Raw genomic sequence first — 7,021 nt, 5'->3', positions numbered from 1 at the left:
AATAAAAATTAACATTTACTAGCCTATACACGAAAACTTACAAAGGGGGTGAAGTCCTGACTCCCAGATATCAAACATATTTTGCATTGGAGTAGTTATACATAGGAAAAGGCTAGAAGAATGATATAATTACGCTGAGTTGTAAGTTACCAGGAATAGGGGTGGGGGAGACCTCTCCCTGAATTAACATTTAGGTCAACTTTTTCCCAAAATATATCGAAATAACTACAATTTAATGGTTAAATTTGCTTTCTCTTTTCCCCTACAGGTATCCCGTGTGGTCTAGTGGCTAGGATACGCGGCTCTCACCCGCGAGGCCCGGGTTCGATTCCCGGCACGGGAAGGTTTTCACTCAGGGACCGAAAATTGGACCCTAGCCAGAAGAGGCACGTGAGTACACATGTGCTAAATGGAGTGCAAAACCTAGATATACCTCTAAAAGAAACTCAAGCTTGAAGTACACCTTATTTACGGTTAAGTACGCCGCTATTTGAGCAAAAGTTCAGTAGTGGAGCAGGTTTGAATCTGCCTGACGGAGTGAGTTCGATGTAAGAATATGCTACATTAACTCCCCTGATTGAAAAAGTCCTCTGTCGGGAGACACCGTCCTAGCTTCCTCTTGAGATGAGTTCCTGACATTAAACTGATATATACGCGAAACCACTTGTCCATATGTAGATCACTACTTTCTTGGCAAAACCCAGGCCTCGCGGGTGAGAGATAATAGTAAGTCCAGTTTTGAATGTGGTCATCTTTCTTCGCAAGTCTTAGGTGTTTCCAAATACTGTAATGACAACATTCCTTATCTTCTGCTTTCTACTTTATCCCCAGGTGCGTGTGAAAGATGTGTGATGTGTATACGTGTGCAACGATCTCACTGTTCAAGGTTTTGAGCAGTGAAATCTTATTTATACCCAAATGTACTGGAATTTACCAACATTGTTTATTTACATATAAAAATATTTCATAACCAATCTCTTAATGTGATGTTTCTTGAATTTCAGTTTCATCCAGAGGATGTTACAGGCCATACACAGGAACAAGTGATCATTTATGACCCAAAGATCTCGCGATAAATTTTGACATTTGTTACATGTTTTTTCCCTTGGGTCAGGGTATGTCCACGTATTTTCCTTGACGCTGGGCTCATATAGAAAAAATCTTCCTGTGCCGGAAATCGAACCCGGACCTTGTGGGTGAGAGCCGCGTATCCTAGCCACTAGAGCACATGGGATTTTGAAGTGTGGAATTTTAAAACATCGAAAAACTTGCATATTTACGTGGAAAATGATGCTATATTGAAATCAGCCACTTTACCAGTTTCCTATGGAAACATCACTAGAAAGAGCTCGATAGATATTCATATCAAAGAACAATATCTGCAAGAACTGCGTCTAGGAACTCCGCAGGACAGACTGTCGGGTGTGCCCTCAGGCGAGCATCGTCCGACAAACATACTTGGATTGACATTCTTGTAAGCTGCCACATTGGATGCCATCATTAATTAAACATACGGTTGGGTAAGGAGACATTTTGTTCCCCTACTTTCGTGAAGGTAATGCCTGTCATATTTTACAATTTAGCAATGGGAGAAGGCTGGAGCGAAACTTAGTTCGATAAACAGGTTGATGTAATAAACAGTAATATCTCTACAGGGAGATAGTCGGAAGCTGCAGAGTCAAGGGTCAAATTATATATTTCTAATAAAATGAAATGACGATTAGATATAATAAGATAGTCAAGATCTTTTATGTAAAATGGGATCATATTACTGACAACAAATTGGTTGATCATAATTTAACAGTATCATTAGTTTGATGGATGGCATGTGGCAACTTGTTTGACGACTGACATTTGCTGAGACTCCTCCATGGCGCCTTACCACAAAGGTAGGAATGCTCTATCCTGAGTTGAGACTGTTGCTTGTTGAGGATTTTCAAAGAATAATTCATTAACCAGGATTTCTTCCATATTGGTTTCAGGGTCTTGCGGAGTTCTCATAGGCCATGGTGGCGAAGAACTCTGAACCATGTCGTCATGACATTTTTGGGAGATCTACTGGTGATATTATTAGTGGCGGATGTGAGACGGCGGGATAGGCGGCGCCTGGGGAGGCAGAGAAACCTTAAAAGACGGTGTCACAGTATTCGGTCGTGGTTGAGGTTGCTCCGGCTCCTCGGGGCAACTGTGACGGATACGCTGCAGATACGGTGCGGAGTCTCTGGGGGTGAAGCCATGACAACAGGGGATGTTATGAACGGGACACTACATTGATCCACCCATCAAGGCTGCTATTGCTGGAGGTCATAGGAGTGTACATCGATCTAATACTCCATCCTCGAAAGGATGAGCCCTATGGGCTACGAAGGTTCCGTCCCTCGGGGGAATCGACACTGTGGGTACTGGAGTGGGAAGTGGAGTGTTTTGAAAACCCACAAACAAAAACGACTACATACACTACTTCAGTGCCCACAGCGACAGAACTAAAAGTGGTATACTAATAGGATTCTTCCTGAGAACTTTAAGAATATGTAGCTCAGAATACCTTCAAGACGAAATAGACCACATCACCACTACATTCAAAACACTCCACTTCCCAACAGGAATCATCGCCCGAGCCCTACACAAAGCTAAGGAAATCAAACAAAGAAGCATCTCTGAACCACGAACCAAAAAGGAAAATATCCTCCTCATAGCACCATCATCGGACCTAACTCACCTCCTAACCAAGAAATTAAAACCCATAGGCATCACAGTAATATCAGACAAAGGACGTCAAATATGCGACTTCATAAATAACAGACAAAATCCCACTCAACCAGACAGTATCATATACAAAATCCCCTGCTCGGGATGCAACCTTGCCTATTATGGTGAAACGTACAGGGGATTAAATAAACGCATACATGAACACAAGGCTGATATCCGTCACCACCGCACAACAAACGTCTGGATAAACCACATAGATGATAACCAACATTTACCTCAATGGAACCAAGCAAACATTTTACATGAAAATCTAAACAAACCACAAAGAAAGACACTAGAAGCAATATACATAAACACCAACGATTGCATCAACAACAGAACGGGAGATATCAAGATTGTAAAACATGCCGCCAAATACGCCATGAGGCAATTGCTCACGCATAACAAACAAACAAATACATCCACCCGCCTCACACCTGACCCCACATGACCACCAAGCCTAGCAACACACGGAATCCCACCCCGCGTCCCTCATAAACCACAGCAACTACCCCACAAATACCTATCCATTCATTCTCTGTAAATATTACCTCTGAAGAAGCCTCAAAGGCGAAACCGGTCAGGAATAAAGGCTCTTGTTCTCAATCGTGTCTTTCCATTCTTACCATTCATACACCTGTCATGATGTCACTATATATATATATATATATATATATATATATATATATATATATATATATATATACATATATATAGATATATATATATGTTTATATATATATATATATATATATATATACATATATATATATATTATATGTAACTGAAGGCGGAGAAAATATACGAGGAATAATGGAAGAATTTTACTGCCTTAACGTTTCGACCATTAGGGTCTTGATCACAAAACATAACACAAAAGTATAACATGGACATTTTATACACAGGCATGTCACCTCACAGGGTGCCTAGGAAAGGTCGTCGTGCTCGGAACATTTGTCCGTTTGTTTTCATCAACTACCAATAAATTTGTAGCTCTTGCCAAGCATATAAAACCATCTCTATAGTTGATGTTATTATTAGTATTAATATAGGCTGCTTCTATTGTTCTTCTTAATTTCGTCGTCGAACCTTTATATATCATAATTGTATTGTCCCAGTTCGGAAGGTGGTCATGTGTATCTATGTGTCTTACTATAGAATTAGAAAACCTGTGGGTTCTTACATCATTTTTGTGTTCATATAACTTTTTTTCTAATCCACGACCTGTTTCCCCAAAATATGAGGAAAGGCATTTTATAGACAGTACTATTTTCATTCGTATGGTTACTACAATTACGCGTTACCAAATGTCCCACTTTGCTACCTGATGTTCTCGCTATCTTTATACCTGCTTTTAAGGGGACGTTGTCTAGAGTTGAATTAACGCTGGAATTTGGGACTGCGATATATCGTGTTTCTTTGTTGCAATTATTTATATCTTTACTCTTCTTATTTATTTCCTTAGCTTTCTTTTCTAATTTAAGTAGGAGACCTTTGGGATATCTTAATTTGCTGAAAGCTTATGTGATGTGATCTAGTTCATCTTCTAAAAAAAATTCACTACAGATGCGAAAAGCCCTGAGGAAAAAGCCAATTATTATACCTGTTTTAGTCCTAATATTGTGTCCTGAATAAAAATGTATATAATCTTCTTTATTAGTGGGTTTGCGGTATACCGAAAACTTTACATTGCTGTTTGTTCTGTGTATGACAGTGTCTAAAAATGGTAATTTTCTGTTGTTCTCTACTTCTGCCATAAATTGTATGTTACTATTTACGTTGTTTTAATCTTTATTCCTCGTATATTTTCTCCGCCTTCGGTTACATTTGTCATATTTTAAATCACGCACACACACACACACACACACACACACACACACACACACACACACACACACACACACACACACACACACACACACACACACACACACACACACACACACACACACACACACACACACACACACACACACACACACACAAACACACACACACACACACACACACACACACACACACACACACACACACACACACACACACACACACACACACACACACACACACAGATATATATATATATTAGTAAAGGAGGGGAGCAGGTTCTCAGTAATACACGTGGAGTTAAAAACGACAGCATTGTTGTAGTTATTTAGTTTTTTCTTTGTATTCTCGATTTTTCTGATTAGAGATTTGCCATTAACCGGGTGAATTAAAACTAAGTTCCTATATTCTTCCATTTTTTTTATTTGAGCTCAACGTTTTGTCCTGAAGAAGACATTTTCAGTAAAATTTAAAAGGAAGAGAGAAAGATTTAAAGGGAAGAGAGAAAGATTCTTTCTGTCTTCCCTTTGAATTTTACTCTTGAAAATGTCTTTTTCAAGATGAAACGTTGAGCTAGAAAAAAGGAAGAATATAGAGACTTAGTTTCAGTTCACCCGGTTAATGGCAAATCTCTAATCACGAAAATCGAGAATACAAAGAAAAAACTAAATAACTACAACAATGCTGTCGTTTTTTAACTCTACGTGTATATATATATATATATATATATATATATACATATACATATATATGTATGTATCTATAGTCAATTGTCGCGTAGATAGACTAGTGGGGAGGAGGGAAGGGGAGATGACCTCTTTATTGTTAAAAAATGTTATATATCTAGAACTTTCGCCTTCAAAAATAGTCCCGTGTGGTCTAGTGGCAAGGATACGCGGCTCTCACCCGCGAGGCCCGGGTTCGATTCCCGGCACGGGAAGGTTTTGAGTCATAGGGAAACTTCTACGTGTTTCTTTTGGTTAAAGTAAATTATTGTTGCACTAGAGAAAACTTTCGCGTGCTGGGAATCGAACTCAGGCCTCAAGGATGAGATCTCCGTGTTATAACCCTTAGACCATACAAATATATTTAAGATGTATAGAAATTAACATTTACTAGCCTATACACGAAAACTTACAAAGGGGGTGAAGTCCTCACTCCCAGATAGTATCAAATATATTTTGCATTGGAGTAGTTATATATAAAAAAAGACTAGAAGAATGATATAATTACGCTGAGTTGTAAGTTACCAGGAATAGGGGTGGGGGAGACCTCTCCCTGAATTAACATTTAGGTCAACTTTTTCCCAAAATATATCGAAATAACTACAATTTAACGCTTAAATTTGCTTTCTCTTTTCCCCTGCAGGTATCCCGTGTGGTCTAGTGGCTAGGATACGCGGCTCTCACCCGCGAGGCCCGGGTTCGATTCCCGGCACGGGAAGGTTTTCACTAAGGGACCGAAAATTGGACCCTAGACAGAAGAGGCACGTGAGTACACATGTGCTAAATGGAGTGCAAAACCTAGATATACCTCTAAAAGAAACTCAAACTAGAAGTACACCTTATTTCCGGTTAAGTACGCCGCTATTTGAGCAAAAGGTCAGTAGTGGAGCAGGTTTAAATCTGCCTGACGGAGTGAGTTCGATGTAAGAATATGCTACATTATATCCCCTGATTAAAAAAGTCCTCTGTCGGGAGACACCGTCCTAGCTTCCTCTTGAGATGAGTTCCTGACATTAAACTGATATATACGCGAAACCACTTGTCCATATGTAGATTACTACTTTCTTGGCAAAACCCAGGCCTCGCGGGTGAGAGATAATAGTAAGTCCAGTTTTGAATGTGGTCATCTTTCTTCGCAAGTCTTAGGTGTTTCCAAATACTGTAATGACAACATTCCTTATCTTCTGCTTTCTACTTTATCCCCAGGTGCGTGTGAAAGATGTGTGATGTGTATACGTGTGCAACGATCTCACTGTTCGAGGTCTTGAGCAGTGAAATCTTCTTATCTATATCCAAATGTACTGGAATTTACCAACATTGTTTATTTACATATAAAAATATTTCATAACCAATCTCTTAATGTGATGTTTCTTGAATTTCAGTTTCATCCAGAGGATGTTACAGGCTCTACACAGGAGCAAGTGATCATTTATGACCCAAAGATCTCGCGATCAATTTTGACATTTGTTACATGTTTTTTCCCTTGGGTCAGGGTATGTCGGCGTATTTTCCTTGACGCTGGGCTCATATAGAAAAAAATCTTCCTGTGCCGGAAATCGAACCCGGACCTTGTGGGTGAGAGCCGCGTATCCTAGCCACTAGAGCATATGGGATTTTGAAGTATGGAATTTTAAAACATCAAAAAACTTGCATATTTACATGGAAGATGATGCTATATTGAAAACAATCACTTTACCAGTTTCCTATGGAAACATCACTAG

General features: G+C 39.4%; 3 non-coding genes across 3 annotated transcripts; all 3 read left to right on the top strand.

The window, feature by feature from the left end:
- The first annotated feature begins 271 nt into the window (after positions 1-271).
- TRNAE-CUC (transfer RNA glutamic acid (anticodon CUC)) lies at positions 272-343 on the top strand. The gene has a single exon. It is a non-coding gene; the product is annotated as a tRNA-Glu (tRNA).
- A 5,100-nt stretch (positions 344-5,443) lies between these two features.
- On the top strand, positions 5,444-5,515 carry TRNAE-CUC (transfer RNA glutamic acid (anticodon CUC)). The gene has a single exon. It is a non-coding gene; the product is annotated as a tRNA-Glu (tRNA).
- A 431-nt stretch (positions 5,516-5,946) lies between these two features.
- On the top strand, positions 5,947-6,018 carry TRNAE-CUC (transfer RNA glutamic acid (anticodon CUC)). The gene has a single exon. It is a non-coding gene; the product is annotated as a tRNA-Glu (tRNA).
- Positions 6,019-7,021: the final 1,003 nt, after the last annotated feature.

The sequence above is a fragment of the Oratosquilla oratoria genome, chromosome 3 (assembly GCF_046742065.1).
Source record: "Oratosquilla oratoria isolate Oo_2021 chromosome 3, ASM4674206v1, whole genome shotgun sequence".
NCBI lineage: Eukaryota > Metazoa > Arthropoda > Malacostraca > Stomatopoda > Squillidae > Oratosquilla > Oratosquilla oratoria.
The sequence above is the reverse complement of the archived record's forward strand: the minus strand, read 5'-3'. Positions and strand labels throughout refer to the sequence as shown.